At 47.0% G+C, this 17,922-nt stretch overlaps 1 protein-coding gene and 1 long non-coding RNA gene across 2 annotated transcripts in view; one reads left to right on the top strand and one right to left on the bottom strand.

Annotated features, from left to right (window-relative positions):
• The window catches only part of foxo6 (forkhead box O6), a 59,778-nt gene that overhangs the window by 16,459 nt on the left and 25,397 nt on the right, over positions 1-17,922 (top strand). The window lies entirely within an intron of this gene.
• LOC134293878 (uncharacterized) lies at positions 1,049-17,288 on the bottom strand. The gene is made up of 2 exons (XR_010000857.1): positions 17,126-17,288; positions 1,049-2,357 (listed from the first exon to the last, which is right to left on the bottom strand). It is a non-coding gene; the product is annotated as an uncharacterized LOC134293878 (long non-coding RNA).

Here is a 17,922-nt window from a genome sequence, read left to right as displayed (position 1 = left end):
TGTGGAAGTGCGATGTGCGGGACGGGTGTGCGTTGAGCAGGCCTGGGAACCTGGGAAGGGCTTGCCGCTGGGTCACTGGCAGAGAAATCCCAAGTCTTGGGGGTCGGAGGCTGGCTCCGGCTTGCCGGGTCACTGCTTGGTGAAGTTACTTCCCTGCCCTGCAGATCCCAGGAGCTTGCCCATTGCGATCCCAATTAGCGATCCCAGATCCCAATTAGCTTGCCCATTGCGACCCAGATTGGGCTCAGGCCCCTTCCACACTGCCATTTAATTCAGATTATCAAAGCAGAAAATCCACATTATCTGATTGGAAGTGGACTATATAAATCCACAGTGTCATATAATCCAATTCAAAGCAGATAACCTGGATTTTGTTTATTTGTTTTTGTGGATCTAGTCTAGAAAGGGAATAGGAAGGCCCAAAACGAAATGGTGTGCCTTGGAAAAGGCACAGCTGGCCAGAATCCAGACTCATGCTGCACTCGTTAAATGTGTTTTTCAAGCAAGACAAGGAGCAATTCTCTCTTCTGTCCTTTTACGGGTGAAATATGGGCATGGCTCTAACTGGCTCTTGTACTGGTCTTCCCACCAAAAGTTTCTGCTGGACTCCCAGTAACCCAGTAACGGTGTATTTGGGCCATGTTGTGCTGCATCTGTTTGCTCTGCAATATTTTGACCTATTTTTTTGTAAATATCAAGCAGAGAAGTGGTTGTACTTTTGGTTGTTCAAAGACATGCTAGGCAGGGAGTGCGAGACACTCATCCTGCAATTTCTGAAACCAGTTCAAATGCAGCCGCTCTAAAAAAACAGCGGATTTAATTACACGGCAGAACTTGTCAGGTGCAGTTCTATAATAATCACTTCTCTTTATGGAGGCCTCTCTCTGCTCTGCTCGGCTAAGGAGTAGCCATATGTTATATAGGATTCTACTCATGAGGAAGGCACACATAAACAGACTTGCTTCCATAAGCATTAGAGGCAAGATGTATCTTCTTGGAAATGTATCTTATCGTTAGGTCATTCATATATTGCCAATACAACAACAACAACAACAACAAAACTTTATATACCGCTGTATCTCCCGTGTGGGACTCAAAGCAGTGTACACATAATGAAACATTCAATACATATACATCATACAAGATACAAAAACCAGTATAATAATTAACAACCATGTTTAAAATTCCAAACATTTAAAAACAATTAAACCAATAAATAAAAACAATTTCAACCGCACCCTTGGGTGATTCTAGAGCCAATGGGTATAATATATAAAGTGAACAAGATGGCAATATGGGCCAGGGTAAAACTAACCTAATAAAAATAGGCATAAGCCAGGGGTGAAGTGTGGCTGATAGCAAAGGAACCTAGGCCAGGGTTGCACCACTTCAGCCTACTATATAGCTATCAGATAGAACTTGAAAACAAACACCATAACAAGATCAAGGAGCAGGAAAGGTGCAGGACAGAAGTCTTGTACTGGCCAGAGAGGCGTCTAGGGATTACAAGATGATCGCTTCCAAAACTAATCTAGACCCCAAATAGTGTCTAAGGTTCAGATTAGTCATTTCCAAAAACCCATTGGAACCACCAAGTTTTCAAGTCCCTACGAAAAGATGTTCTTGATGGAGCTAACCTTATCTCTTTGGGTAGGGTGTTCCAGAGGCGGGGGGCCACCGCCGAAAAGGCCCTCTCTCTCTCTCTCTCGTCCCCACCAGCCATACTTGGGACGGCAGTGGGATCGAGAGGAGCACCTCACCGGAGGATCTAAGGGACCGCACTGGGGCATCGGGGGAGTTGCGATCGTGAAGATCGGTGGGGCCCAAACCGTTTAGGGCTTTATAGGCCATAACTTGCACCTTGAATTGGGCCCGGCAGCTAATCGGCAGCCAGTGGAGCTGTTTTAGTCAGGGAGTTGTTCGGTCCTTGTAGCTAGCTCCCTTGAGGACTCTTTGAACTAGCTGAAATTTCCAATAATACCTGAGTTCAACAAGAACCAGGAGGCAGCCAATGCTGTTGTTACTTGAACCCAGTGTTGTAGTCCATTACTCAAACCACTAATGGTGGCTCTCTTAATCAGAAACATTGGCTGGATCTACACTGTTTCTGACCTCAGATGATCTGACTTGGATTATCTGGCGGTGTAGACTTATCCAGTTCAAAGCAGATGATCTGGGATCAGATCCTGGGATATAGGGCAGCGTCGAAGGGGCCAAAGTTTGGGTACAGCATATTTTATGTGCCCTTTGCTCAAGGAGATGACCATCAGCTTAGAAGTAGAGCACATGCGTGTCATGCAGAAGTTCTTGTTTACAGGCTCTGGCAATTCCGGGGAGAGTCTGTCAGTGATCCCTTCCTGAAGAGAACGGGGAATAAAAAATGGCACGAATGGACTATCAGTATTAACAATGATTTTTTTAAAACCCCAAAATGCAATGTTTAAACACAGGATGATCTTCTAACAGAGCTTCTGTCCTGTGTGAAAGGGATTATGGCATTTATTTTGCATCGTGCTGGTGGTAGTGGTTATTCCCCCCAAACAATGTCCGCTTCACTCTAGGTCAGGGGTCCCCAAACTTTTTAAAGAGGGGGCCAGTTCAAGATCCTTCAGACTTTGGAGGGCCGGACTATAGTTGGCCACCGAGCAATAATAATAAATAAATTATAATTATTAATAATTTAAAAAGAGGGTTGGAAGAGACCCTTTGGCCCATTGAGTCCAATCACCTTCTGCCTTTGTGCACCAAAAGCACAAGCAAAGCACCCCTGACAGATGGCCACCCAGCCTCAATGATGATGATGATGATGATGATAATAATAATAATAAAAGTTTTAAGAGAAGAAGAGACCCCTTGGGTCATTTAGCCCAACCCCCTTCTGCCCTTGTGCTATGGGGGCCGGATAAATGGCTTCGATGGGCCGCATCCGGCCCCCGGGCCTTAGTTTGGGGACCCCTGCTCTAGGTTATGACACTGCAGGAATGGGGTGGGGAGGTGGGGGGTGGACAGTGGGCTTAGGAAAATCCCAGCTCTCTGGTGGGAAATCAAGACATTGCAAGGACCCACCCACCCATTTCCTGCAATCCCCCCCCCCCCCAGTTTTCTTTTACTTGAAAAAATCCTCTTGTGTTTCTTCTCGCTGAAGTACTTTTTAGCACAAGATCATTAAACGGGATTTCTTCAGTTCTATACTGTTCTATATTATAAATTCTCTTTATAAGTACAGACATATATCAATTCAAAAGGAAATTCAATTGAATTCATATTGATAACAAAAAGATATAAATTTCCGCCTTTCCTCCTCGGTCCCACCTTGGCTCCTCCTCCAGAATGACATCATCATTATCTTGACAAGCAGACAATGGGGAATTCCCATCACACTTTAAATTTGACGTTTTTGCACGTCTCTGCACAGAATTTCAAATAATGTCGACTGCCAATCAAGTTAAGAATTGTCGGGGGAAACCACACTTTACTGCGTGTGATGAAGTCCCCAGTCACCACATTTGAGTTTGCAGCATGCATTGCCCATGTTTAAGCTGCGTGGCAGGCATTTCCTGAGGAACCCCAGAGGGCTGGTTTGGGATAGGCTTCAGGGCTTGAGCTTCACCAGCCTGATGGTTTCAATCTTTCTCCTCCTTGCTGTTGTTGCTTTTTCCCCTGACCTCCTTGTAGGAGCATACAGTGGATGGATGGATGGATGGATGGATGGAAGGAAGGAAGGAAGGAAGGAAGGAAGGAAGGAAGGAAGGGAAAAGAAACAACCAAACCAATACACCGTGTGGCCACTGGCTGTGGATATTGAGTCCTGCTCACCTAGGCCCCTCCTACACCGCCAGATAATCCAGGTTATCAAAGCAGATTATCCACATTATCTGCCTTGAATGAGATTATGAGTCGACACTGCCAGGTAATCCAGTTCAAGGCAGATAATCCGGCTTGTATATGGCAGTGTAGAAGGGAGCCTCCCTTGAGCTTCCAGCAAGTGTGCCCAGTCTCCAGGCCCAACCTGGGGAGCCAGAGAGCCAGGCACAGTGAGGGAGGAGGAGGAGGACAGGCGCCCATGCCCTTCCTCGGCTGCTGTGTGAGCTCAGCCGCTTGTCCTCAAAGCACCTCTTGTGAGCAGCAGCGGCAGCCGGAGCAGCAGCCAAGTTTCCCACCACCCACTTCACAGCCAGCCAGGCAGCTCTGGAATCCCGGCAATAGGATTCACTCAGCATCGTTTTTGGCTCCACGGTTCTGAAAAAAACAACAACAAAAAAACCAAGAAAATTTCCATCCTGTAGCTTGAGAGTGTGAGCCAAGAAGAGGTTGCATGGGAGGCTGCTTGCCAAGGCCTGGGCCAGCTGTTAGGGCTCCAGATTTATGTCAGGCAGAGCGGAGGGATTGATGGCATGATGGTGGCAGGTTAGTTTTTGACACGGGGTCACTGTTTGTGCCCGCTTGTGCAGACTCTTCTTTCCTGGCTCTGGGAAATACCATCCGGAGAGCTGGAGAGCCCCGTCCCGATTTAGCGGCAGACCTCTGCTCATACTTGGCATTGCCGGGTCCCCGCAGCTCAAAGAACTCTGCCGGTTTTTGAACTGAGCAGCTGCGTATCCTGTCCTTTCCTGCTATCCGTTCCAGGAATGGAAAGCAGGCACGGAGAGATGACCGATCCTGATCATTGACAGGGTTAGACCAATGCCTGCTCGTGCTGAGATGCTTGCATGTCAGTGGTCCTCACGATGCATGTGTGTACACCTGTTAGCAAGGTGCAGTGGTTTGTGACTCGGTGTTCCTCACTAACAGTGCATTCCCAGTTCCAGTGAGAGGAGGAAGATGAAGAGAGGGAAACAGATGCTGCAGTTATGTCCATTCGTTTTGCATGTATTAAAGGAGATTGGGGTTGTTCCTCTTCACAAAAATGCAAATATTTAAATTTTAAAAATCTGTGTCAAGAAATCCATATTCCAAGATTCAGCATTCCTTTCACGTTGCTGCGAAATACATAGGAATAGGACAAGCCCTATCATTAAGCAGATCGCTGCATCCTAAGCATTGCTTGCTGTTTCTCAAACTCTGTTCCTCCAGATGTTTTGGACTTTGGCTCCCACAATTCCTAACAGCTGGTCAACTGGCAGGGATTTCTGGAGCTGAAGCCCAAAACACCCGGAGGAGCTCCGTTTGAGAAACACTGGGCTCAGTCTTAGCAGGTTTTGATCAAGGCATCGCCACAAAGCAAATCGGGAGCAGTGCTTTACTGAGGGAGACTTCCCACTGGAAAATCTAATTTATGTGTCTTATGATGCCTTGATCGTGGCCTCCTCCTCTCCTGCCCACCAGCAAACAATGATTGATGGTCGCTCTGGGGTTTTGCCTTGCAGAGACAGGGTGGGAACCCAAATGCCAGTGTAGCCTGCCAGTCTCTTTTGGGTAGGTTCACACGTGCTAACCACGTGCTTGTGGAAGAACATCTTTGGAGCCAGGCTCCGCATGCAGGAATCGGGCCGTAGCCCTTGCCTGGTCCCTGCAGTCGCTATTAGGGCTTGAATAATTGATGCTGTCACTCCTCTCTGAAATGCCCTTCCTCTGCTCATGCGGGTCCTTCTGCCTGCCAAAGCATTGCCTACATTTGTCCCAGGATCCAGAATAAAAAGACAACTACCGAGGTTTAGCTGGTACGTCTGGGCAACAGGCAGAAGTTGGAGCAGCTCTGTTTCTCATTTGGTTTCACTTCAAGTGGAATGTACTCTAGGGCTGGTTGGGTTCCTGACAAAGAAATTACATATCAACACAACCCAAATTCAGAGACTGTTAAAAATATTGAGGCTGCAATGCACTGTTACACTATTGTGAGAGTTGTAGTTTCCAACATTATTTTCCTGGTTCCTGTGACCTGTATACATTAAGACTCTGTGGGCCTCATCACACTTAGTGTAGTTGGTGGTTTGAGTATTGGACTACGGCTCTGAAAATCCACTGGCCGACCATGGCCAGGTCGTACTCTCTCAGCCTCAGGGAAGGGCAAAGGTAATTTATTATTTATTTACAGCATTTATATTCCGCCCTTCTTTCTCACCCCGAAGGGGACTCAGGGCGGATCACATTACACATATAGGCAAACATTTAATGCCTTTTAACACAGAATAAAGACAAGACCAATATAGGCTCCGAGCCTATAGGTAAGCCACCTCTGTATATGTTTTGCCTAGAAAATCCTGTAATAGGTTTCTTCCAGGGTCGTCATAAGTTGGACGTGATTGAAGGCAGGCAACAGTAACAACAAAACTGCCTTTCTGTTGGGGAGGGAGAATGGAGAGCCCTAGACCCAGCCTGCTCCTCCTCCAAGGAAAGGCAGTCTTAAAAAAGGAATCCCAATGGAGCCAGTCAGGCCTTCTCCCTCCTGCCTCCTTGGAAGTAAAAGAGGGAAAACCCCAGACCCAGCCAGCTCTAATGTAATGGTCATGTGAAGGAAGTAGTAATACCAATTGGGCTGTGTGTGTGTGCAAAAAAAGAGGATGTACCCATCACGCAGTGGCGACCGTTATGCAGTGAATTATGTTACCCCAGTTTCTCCCTCGTCCCACTTTTCCTTTTGTTCTCAGATTACATTAGCTGCTGCAAACTGATCCAAAGTAGATTTGTACATAATTAGCACACCATTGAGATACAGACAGGAGGGAGAGGAATCTTGTCCTGCTGCACAGACTGCGGCAAAAGCAAACTGCTGCAGCCTGTCCTATGCGTGTTCTTCCTCATTTTTGCCACCTTGACCGCACTGTGATATTGTATGGCTGTTCATATTCAGGTATTCATTTATGAAGTATTGGGGTATGGCATGGGGGGGGGGGTATGAGCCCCGGTGGCGCAGCGTGTTAAAGCACTGAGCTGCTGAACTTGCAGACCGAAAGGTCACAGGTTTGAATCCGGGGAGCGGAGTGAGTGCCCGCTGTTAGCCCCAGCCTCTGCCAACCTAGCAGTTCGAAAACATGCAAATGTGAGTAGATCAATAGGTACCACTCCGGCGGGAAGGTAAGGGTGCTCCATGCAGTCATACCAGTGGCCACATGACCTTGGAGGTGTCTAGGGACAATGCTGACTCTTCGGCTTAGAAATGGAGATGATCACCAACTCCCAGAGTCGGTCACGACTGGACTTAACATCAGGGGAAATCCTTTACCTTTACCTTACGTGTGCATAGACACAGAAGCACATGTGCATGCACACACACACAGAATTATCTCTTAATGTGACTAGCACATCTGCTCCAAAAGCTAGGCAATTGTTGACAAAATGAAACGAAGTGTAGGGCAGGCAGAGAAGAGCCTCCAGCAGTACCCAACATGGGTTGGCAGAGATAACAGTCGTCTTTGGGGAGGGGGTGCACGGATTTTCAGAAGTCATCCTTCAACATTTCGGAGGAGGAAGAGGGGGGGATTCATCTTTTGTGTGTGTCACATGCGAAGGCAGCGCAAGGAACAGTTGCTAATGCCTCCTGGCAAAAAGCGTAATAATGCCTCCCTCCCTACCCCTTCGTTGTGTGCGTGTTCAGGGCTGCATGTGAGGGGTTAACAGGAAAAAAGTCCCTGTGAAAATTTTGACTGCAGAGCTGCAGGCCAAAAGTACATTTGTAACCTCAAGTGGCCGCCTTGAAGACACTCCAGATCTGTCTAGGAGCCGTCTGCAACTAAAACCCTTTGATCCACTCACTCTCCTCTGGGGAGCGGCTGCAGTAATGGTACTAATGCCCCCGTGGCGACAGGGGTTTAGCTGCTAGACGGATGTAGGCAAGACCCCCCCCCCCCCGCTTTCCTTCCCTCCTCCTTCTGAAAAGCAGCGAGAAGGGTTCTGTGGCAAAAAGGATGCCTTTGGGCCTTAACTCTTGAAATACGGGATGCTTTGCCAGGAGATCTCTGGAGGGCTGGATTCAGTCATGAATTATTTCCAGTCTTTTCAAAAAGAGAATGCTAGAAAGAAAGGGGGAAAGTGTGTGTGTGTGTGTGTGTGTGTGTGTGTGAGAGAGAGAGAGAGAGAGAGAGAGAGTCTTCCCTTGGGAATAAATTATTTTTTATCGTTTCTGTTCTTCTGGATCATTGCAACATGGAAATATTCCAGTTTGCTGAAGTGCTAGCATCCTTGAGAACATCATGATGGGGTGTGTGTGAATCATAAAATGAATCAGTGCTGTGACTTTATGGCAGCGGATGGATCAAGCCCGCGTTATCTGTGGGCTGGCATGGGTGTGGACGTGTGAGAGAGATGCGTCTCCTAGGCCGGAGGGAGAAGGGCGTGCCGCCATCAGGTGCACCTGGCCAGTGGTATACCTGTTGTGTGCATCCCTGTAACTTCTAAATGTGTCAGATTATAACTTCCGTAGCCACCGTGCTGATACTTGTCTTGAACAGGGGATGATGGACGGGCACCTGGTTGAGAGAACGTGGTATTTTTTCCCCAGGTGCAAGTCTCTCTATAAGTTTGGTTTCAATTACTAACTAAAATAAAGGGCTGCATTGGAACTTGTTAATACCCTACTCTGGTTGGGACTGTCCATTCGATTTTAGCCATGTTTTTGCAAATGTGGAGTTTGGGATGAATAACTGAATCAGAAATGCAGGGAGGGTTTTCTGTCAGGAGAGGCAGCAGGAAATTAACAAGACTAAGCAACGAGAAGGTACATGTAAAAGAACCAAGAAAGCACAGATAAAAGCTATTTTGGGAAGGGGGCCTATCACAGCCGGTCCAACAATGAGGCAAATTAAGCAGTCGCTTCGGGCGCAAAACATACGCGGGCGCAGTCAAGACTGCTTTTTCTGTTGATTTGTTGTAAAACACGATGTTTTGTAAATGTCTTAATGTAATTTGATGTTTAATAGGCTTTTCCTTAATCCCTCCTTATTATCCAACATTTTTACTTATCCAACGCTTTTATTTTTCAGTGATTGGTTTTTTTTGGGGGGGGGGGCAAAATTCTGTTTGCCTACACTTGAAAAATACCTACGGCCGGCTCTGGGGCCTATTGCCTTCTAGGCTGGAGTTTGGTGACATGATTTGAAGGTCACACAGTGATTTTGTCTCCTTCAAAGCTTGGAAAAGTTCATTGTTTGCACATAGTCCAATGTAAGGCAGGGGATTCTGTGAGTTGTAGCTGCAGTTGGTTGGTCCTTGACCTTTTCCCCTGCCTGATAGCCCTGTGGTCATTTTCTTTTATTCCAATACTAACCAGTTTGGAATGGATAAGTAACATGGATACATTGGTGCCTGGTGTAAATTGACCTTGAAACTACTCTATTTTCATCGCATAATAGTCGCACCTTTTTCTTTTTCTCTTTTTGAAAAGGGGAGTGTGACTATTACATGGTGAAATATGGGCAGGGCCTATGGCTCCCAGGCCCCTGGAGTTAGTGGGTCAGTAAGAGCTACAGGACCTCCTTCAGCAGCCAGACAGGGAGGCCTTGTAGCTGTCACTCACTGCAGGCAAGTACGCCTCCACCCACTTGTGTTTCTTCCCCTTGTAGCTCCAAGGGGCAGGCATGCAGTTAAGCAATGTGCTATTATGCACGGAAAGCATTTTCCCCAATTTTGGCAGCCCCAAAATGGGGGTGTGACTTATATGTGGGGGCGCCCATTATGCAATGAAATACGGTGTTTGGTGTGGTGTGTGCTTGGCTGGGATGACAAAGAGAGGCTCTCTGTGACTGGGCCTACCCTCTGAAGAGCACTCCCTGGGGAAAGACCACTTCCTCCCTCCTCCCAGTGGGCCTTCCCTCACTCACTGCCTGGGCACTGGGCAGGGATTCTGGCTGCTGCAGCTTTTCCTTTCAGTTTGTGTATTCAGAGCTGTGCAAGGTGAGCCTGCTGGGGAGATCTTTCCTAGAAAGTAGCAGATGCTTCCTGAAGGCAGCAAGCTGTTGCTGTCACCACATGCAGCCCTGAGCACTAGTTCTTGCGGCCTGATGTTCGTAGCTGTGATGGCTGTTTTTGAGGGGCAGTGGGAGGAACGCCGGTGAATACCGATTTCTGGAAAGAAGCTTTCTGTGTTCATAAGAGCCCCATCTGTTCGGCCACGGTGGGAACAGGTTTGATGAGATGGGCCTTTGGTCTGCTGCATCCTCACTCTTCGTATGTCCTTAATGGGATGAGTAATCGCAGATCTCCCCAGTCAATGTCTCAGGTGGAATAGTGGATTGGAGAGGAGCCTCGGCTTGGATAGGACTGCCGGATACTGATGGACACGTAGGATGTCAAGGGCGAGGCGTTTGTCTTTATCTCTCATAAGTGCCAGGGTCACACAAAGCAAAGATATGGTGAAAGGATAGGAAGAAGGACGATTTCCCCCACTACCACCGCACATAGTTGAACTGTGAAGCTCACTGTCACTCAGTGTAGTGATGGTAGTAATTGTCAGGAAAAGGTGAGGCAGAAATTAATATAATAAATAGTAACAATAATCCTGCCTTTAAAGCTGAACTTTGTAGGAAATATGGTGGGGGGAATGGTCCAGGTGACAAGAGGGGCTGTTCGAAGAGTAGAGGGAGATGGGAGGATGCCCTCACCTGCCCAGAAGTGGCAGGAAATCAGTTTGGGATGGACAAGTAACATGGATAGATTGACGCCTGGTGTAAATTGACCTTGAAACTACTGTATTTCATCGCATAATAGTCGCACCATGTTTTCTTTTTCTCTTTTAAAAAGGGGAGTGTGACTATTACACGGTGAAATATGGGCAAGGCCCACAGCCCTGCTGCTCCCCTTTCCCCAAGGAGAGAAGTGGCATGTTGCGCAAGGTTAGCCATCAAGACAGGCAGGCAGCCTCGCACCGACAATATCGCATCCACTCTTCCCTCACCTGGCAGGACCTGATCTCTGGGATCCTGGTGTTTCCTTAGCAACTGTAAAAAGCCTCCCTCACACCTAGAGCAGAGATTCTCTCTGCTTGCTTTAAGGTGGTTGCAATGTCACCAGGCGTTTCCTGGGCAACGCAGAATCCGGAAGGGAGTCCGGGCAGGTAGGGAGACAAGGAGGGAGGAGAGGAGCAGGAGCAGCAGGGCTTGGCACGCCATTCTGTGCTCCGGTGCCTTGCACAGAAAAAGGCCTCTTGGGATTCAGCAAAGGCGTGTGTTGGTCACGCAGTCGAGGCCTCAGACGCCTTGGCCTGCCGCCCTCTCTAATGCCACACCGCCAAAGGTGCCCGAGATGCAGCCGTGCGCGATCCGCTGGACACCTGAACGGCGGCATCCTCTTCCTTCCTTTTGTTTCTTTTTTATTCTCTAACCCTTTAACACACATCTCATAAAACATTAAAGAATCTGATGATTTTAAGTTGTAGTCTGTGAATTGTATCTTCCTGTCTCTTCTCTTTATCAACAAATTCATCCTTGTCCGGTATTCCAGTAAATATTATTATTTTCCAATTTCCTTCCTTGTTGTACCTCAAGCCTTGGAAAGAAATAATAATAGTAACAACAACAACTATTATTATTATTTTGTATGCTCGCCATCTCCCCAGTTTTTAGCAGATCCAGAATATATCTGATTTCCTTTTGGCAACATTGAGATGTGTTTTTGTCAAATCTCGGTCTCTTGAAGTATCTCCAAATTATTTGTTCGCTTTTCCTTCCGAGCGTCTTCTGTAAATTTTTTGAACTGATGTGCATTTTTCTTTTTTAATTCCAAACCCTGACTGGGAGACTTTTGGCATCAAAAGCCCAAAAGTTAACCTTTTCAAGCTCTAGCTCTCCGTGAGCAGCTTGCTTATTGCACCGTTTATCATAAGGGCTTCTCTTTATCAAAGAATCACCTGGACACGCTCAGTTCTGCGCCGGGAGACTTTTATTGGTTCCTTCTCAAGACTGTTTTTGCTTGTTTGCCTTGCCTATACCTTTCACTCCATGTTCAACTTGACTAGCCGTGTATCTTAGCCGGTCTGGAAGAGGGGTCGTATGAGGACCGGGAGGGGAAAGGGCTGAGCTCGTTATGGCAAAGGGGATTGGGCTGCTTTAATTAAGGGATCTAACACTTCTGGGTGTAGGAAATTGAACCCAAGGGAAAGAGTGCTGCAATTGCATGCCAAAATTACATGTTACCCCAGTGAGATGTTCTATGTTGCTTCTGGTGCTCAGCGCAGGAGTAATTGGAGCTCTGTCCTATTAGAAAGCCAAGGGCTTTCCTGGCATCTCCGGGGGAAATTCAGCCCAGCAGCTTCGCCTTGGGAATTGTCACGCGGCACAGCAGCCGACTGCCGTAGTGCAGTGAGAACTTCACCTGGATGATTCAACGCTAGGCTAGTCATGGATGTTGCCGCCTTTAAGCAAGACCTGTTTAGCATCACAGCAGTTACAGCATTTGATACCACTTGAGTTGTCAGGGAGCCGCCACCACTTCAGTGGCATCCAAGTGCTATAGCTGTCAAATGTGAATGACATCCAGGTTGTTGTATTCTGGTCCCAATGGTTTTTAAGTGAGCTCAAAGCAGAGCATGGGAAAACTGCTTTTGGGGGAATACAACTCCTGAAATATCCCAACCAGTCTCATCACTGCCAAGGATTTTGGGAAATGTGTTTGTTGTACTCCTAAATAAGAGGTCTGGTTCTGGGGAAAAGACGCAGGGCTCCCAAGTAACCATGCGCCCATGTACTGACGTGACCTTAAGTGAGCCTGCACACCTTACGGTCCACCAGGTGTTTTGGCCCAGCTGGCTAGGGCTTCTCCTCCTGCTTACTATATTATTTATTATTATAATAAATTAGTAGTAGTAGTAGTAGTAGTAGTAGATATTACTACTAGTATTAAACATTATATGCAATTTCCAGTTAATTGTTCAGCTCCTCCTGTTTATTATATGATGTAGTATAATAAATTATGATATTATAAATTATTACTACGGCATCAGTAGTAGTAGGTAATACTATGAGTATAAGGCATTGCTTGTAATAATCTAGTTAATTGTCTGCTCCTCCTGATTGTTATATTATTTATTATTATAAAAAGTTATTACTACTACTAGTAGTAGCAGTGGTAGGTAAGTATTATTATTAGTATTATAAATTGTAAGCAATGCCCAGTTAATTGCACTGCTCCTCCTGTTTATTATATTATGTAGTATAATAAATTATAATATTATAAATTATTACTAAGCTATCAGTATTAGTAGGAAATACTATTAGTATTAGATATGGCTTGTAATATTAGTTAATTTGTCTGCTCCTCCTGATGGTTATGTTATTTATTATAATAAATTATTACTGTTAGTCGTAGTACTAGTATTAGGTACTATTGCACAATGTATGCAATATCTATTTAATTCCTTTTCTCCTCCTGATTCTGGTGCTCTTCTCTTCATTTTTGCACTGATTTTTTTTTAGCCGTGCTAAATTTGTGTGCAGCTAGACATCTGCCTTCCTCAGACACGACTAACTTCACTGGGCGTGCAATTTTTCTTTTCTTTTTTTAAAAAAGGGGGGTGTCTTTGAAAAGCTAGCTATGGGGATGACAAAATAGGCATGTCTTAACAGAAGAGAGGATAACAAAGTCAGGAAAACTGGAGAGCAAGTGGGTGTACGCATATCAGATTTAGAAGAAAGATAAAAAGCCCTGCAAAAAAAATGTGGGGGAGGCGGAGGGAGGGACAACGTCCAGGATGACGGGAGTTGTAAATATTTTGCAAGAGCTGAGGGATTCTGCAGCAAAGGAAATGGGAAGAGGCTCTTGTTTTAGCTTGAAAAAGCCCCCCAGAACAACTTTAAAAAACACACATGTTGGTAGCGGTGGTGGAGAACACACACGAGCAATTAGAACTGTTTGGAAGCATTTTGCATTTGAATGAATGATATAAGATGCAGGGATGTGTTGTCATGGGCCAACTTTGGCCTTCTCTCCGGGTGTTTTGGACTTCAACTCCCACAATTCCTGGCCTGAGGCCCCTTCCTTTCCCCCCTCCGCCGCTTAAGGTCAAGACCACATCCATGATTAATTCAGGGTGGTTCTCATTGGAGGCACAACCAGTGCTTCCCCCCCCCCCCTCCTTTTCACCATGTCTCTAAAAAAGAAGAAGAGGCAACAGAGAAAATTGTAAAAAATGAAGATATTGTCTCACGGCCATAATCACTGGAGTGTTGTTGTGTGGTTTTGGGGCTCTGGCCAAAGAGTTATGGCAGCATTTTCTCCTTTTTTCGTTTTGCCTGCATCTGTGGCTAATGTCATCTTCAGAGGATCTGGGGGTGGTCAAGTAAGTGGAGTATATAATACACCTGTGGAAATGTTTTTGTGTTAGGAGCAATTTGAGAAACTGACAATCACTTCTACTGTGAGAGAATTGGCTGTCTGCAAGGACGTTGCCCAGGAGACATTTCCTGGGCATTTTGATGTTTTTACCATCCTTGTGGGAGGCTTATGTCCCCACATGGAGCTGGAGCTGACAGAGGGAGCTCATCCGCGCTCTCCCAACCCAGCCTTCAAGTCAGCAATCTGCCGGTACAAGGGTTTAACCCACTGCGCCACTGGAAGCTCCTGTGGAATGATGTCCAGGGTGGGAGGAAAGAACCATTGCCTGTCACCCGAGTGTAAAGGGTGCAATTAGCAAGCTGGATGTGTGTGTTTTGAGTGGGATCCAGCCACTCAGAAGACAAGTGAAGATGCCAGTAGCCACAGATGCAGGCGAAACGTCAGGAGAAGATGCTGCTCGGGCACATTGGCCAGACCGCATGGAAACAAACCACACAGCAACACCCCAATGAGTGGGTTCGCTTTCCCTGTGAGCTCGGAGAGACCCCCAAGCTCCAGCTGGGTGACTCCTGGGGCCCCTGTCCCTCCCCCCCCCCCCCCCACCTGCCTGCCTGCCGCCCTGGCCTCTGTGCCCACGGCTGGCAAGCCTTCCCTCGCGAGCCCGGCTTGGAGCGCTGAGGTCTGTTGCCATGGTGCTAATGCAGTGTCCGCAGGGAAGCACCTGGCCTTGCTTTCCCCTCCGTAATTGCCGCCGCCACCGTTAACTCCTTTGTGGCAATGCAATGCGCTGGGAGGCTCCATCCTGGCATCTTGACGGCTGGCAGGATCTCTTGGATTCCCATCGCTCCCTCTGCCCTCCAAGCCCATGGGGAGAGTCAAGGCAGAAGACACTGGCCCATTAAAACACTACAATAGGCTGGTGAGCCCCCGCCCCCCAGGTTGCACCACAAATCCCAGTTTGTGGGAGATGAGAGGGAAGTAAAGCCGGTCAGGCTGGAAAGAGAGAAAGGGGTCTGTCTGGCAGTTTCCCACCAGCACCGGTGACACCCACTGGCTGCCATGTTGGTGCTCCAGCTTCCACATCCTTGGCACCAGAAATGTATTTGCATGAGGAAAACCTGCACTCCTGGGTGGCCGTGAAAACAAGGGGTGCAACAAAACGGGACCCCAAAGCCCACTCCCATTTGTATGGCAGTGGATATAAGAGCCGGCGAGCCCAGTTGTGCTGGGTGCCAAGCTGGAATATATATATATATATATATATATATATATATATATATATATATATATGATGGCATCAGGGCAGCGGACAAAACAACAAAACTAAAGGCCCCCCAACCTCGACATTTGACAACACAACCCATCATTCACGGCTCTAGGTTGATACAACAAAAAGAAAAGAAAAATAAAGTCCTAATTACAGGGAGAGGAATAATTGTTTTTATCTGATTGCTGCCAGTTAGAAGGCTAAGCTCCGCCCACTTGGTCTCCTAGCAAACCTACTCAGTCCAGGGGACAGGCACAGTTAGGCCTCGCTTTGGCCTCTTCCACAGATTATCAGATTTGAACTGGATTATATTGCAGTGTAGACTCAAGGCCCTTCCACATCTATATAACCCATTTAGAATCTTATATTATCTGCTTTGAACTGGATTATCTTGACTCCACACTGCCATATAATCCACTTCAGTGTGCATACTAAACATAAAGACAACCATACAACAGACATTCAATACCACCACTACCTCAACAATTTCTCACCAACACCACCAGACAACGCCACAGCAACGCGTGGCCGGGCACAGCTAGTGTGTGTGTGTGTGTGTGTGTGTGTGTGTGTATATATATGTAATGTATGTTTGTAAGACTGAGTAAACAACAAAACCACTGAACCAAATCACTCCAAATTTGGCCACAAGAGACATAGTCATCCTATCTATGTCTTTCAAACAAAAAAACCTGGAAAATAAAGTCCAAATTAGAGAACAAGGAAGGGCCGTTTTAACCCTCGTTGTGGTCAGAAGGGTAGGCCCTGCCCCGTTTAGGCCCCACCCACTTCATCTCCTAGCAACCCCCTCAGCCACAATGGTGGCAGGGGACAGCCAGGGTTCAGGCTTTTGAGGCTGCAAGGCTATTCACTGCTATTCTACCTGGCCAACAAAGCATTCCCATAAGCCACAGAAACGCATGGCCGGGCACAGCTAGTAAAACAATAAAACTTGCCACAACCAACAGAAAACGCTGGAGAGATTTGAGGAGACTGGTCCAGCGTGATGGGAGTTGTAGTTCACCCTCATCCAGAGAGTGCTGAGAACCCACTAATGATGGATCTGGACCAAAAGCGACAGACAGACCCCACATGACCAACAAAAAAACATTGGAGAAATTTGAGTGGACTGGCCCAGTATGATGGGAGTTGTCGTTGACCCCACATCCAGAGATGGTGGTGGTTGTTGTTGTTGTTGTTGTTGTTGTGTGCCTTCAAGTCATTTCAGCCTTACTTCAACCCAAAGTCTAAAGTTGATTTTTAGCTTTGAATATGTTTTAATGGATTTTAATCATGAATTTTAATACTGTTGCGTTTAATTCTGTTTTAAGGTTTGCATGTTTATATATTTTAAATTGTGTCACCATACATTGTAAGCCACTTTGAGTCTCCTTTGCGGAGAGATAAAGCGGGGTATAAATAAGCCTAATAATAATAAATAATAAAGTGTTGGGCGGGGGCCAGATAAATGGCCTTGGAGGTCCGCGTCCGGCCTGCTGGCCGTAGTTGGGAGACCCTGGGATTAGACCATACCGACCCAGATGGACAAACAGACAGACCTAACTAAGAGGCACTTGTAGGTCTCTGTTTCCTATTTGAACAACTGGAGCAATCATCAACGATGGCGACAACAGTGTAACTAAGAAATATCCTTACCGAGTCACTGCTCTCTCCTACTGGCTCAGCCCACGCGTAACTCACTGCTGCAGGGGAAGGGGCAGTGGGGTTGGTTTTCCCACCGTCCCCACCCCACGACCTTTTTGACCTGAGGTTTCCAGCCATTGCACCTGGGAAGCTCTGCATTTAGAGCCACATTCTGAGAGTCGGTGGGGAGAGCCCTGTGACAGCCGGGTTAAAAATAGCTGCAAGGAGGCTGTGCTCAAGCCTCTAATCAGCCTCCAGTCAATTGCCTGCCTGCCTGCCTGCCTGCCTGCCTGCCTGAAGAGCCGCTCATCAGAAGCCGTGCTGGCAGCAGGCAAGGCAAGGGAGTTGCGGGGCGGCAGCAGCAGCAGCAGGGATGGCAACAGCTGCTAACCAACCGTTAACCTGGGTTGCTCAGACATGCCAGCCGGCCCGGAAGGTTGAGGGCCGACAAGCTGGGAAGACACAGGTGCGAGGAGACTCACCATGAAGATGCCAGGGTCATATTACCCACCCACCCATCCCCTAGAGTAGAGCTTGCCAGACATTCCTTGTTGGTGACACGCTTTGTAGGCATGCATCCTTCCGCGACACCGTAATTCAGTTGTACTAGCAAACTGGAGGTTAAACCAATCCCCTCGTATAAGAGATACGGGTGCATTACATATGTAAATTGTAATAACGGTTTCTAATTTCTGATCAATCCCATACATTACGTTCTTGTTTGATGTCGTGCCATCATGAATGAACATGCAATCAATTTAATTGCATGATCAGTGCCAATACTGTAGGAGAGGGATGAGTGATTTGTC

This window comes from Anolis carolinensis, unplaced genomic scaffold (genome assembly GCF_035594765.1).
Source record: "Anolis carolinensis isolate JA03-04 unplaced genomic scaffold, rAnoCar3.1.pri scaffold_10, whole genome shotgun sequence".
NCBI classification, from domain to species: domain Eukaryota; kingdom Metazoa; phylum Chordata; class Lepidosauria; order Squamata; family Dactyloidae; genus Anolis; species Anolis carolinensis.
Note: the sequence above shows the minus strand (reverse complement) of the source record. Positions and strands in the feature narration are given on the sequence as shown.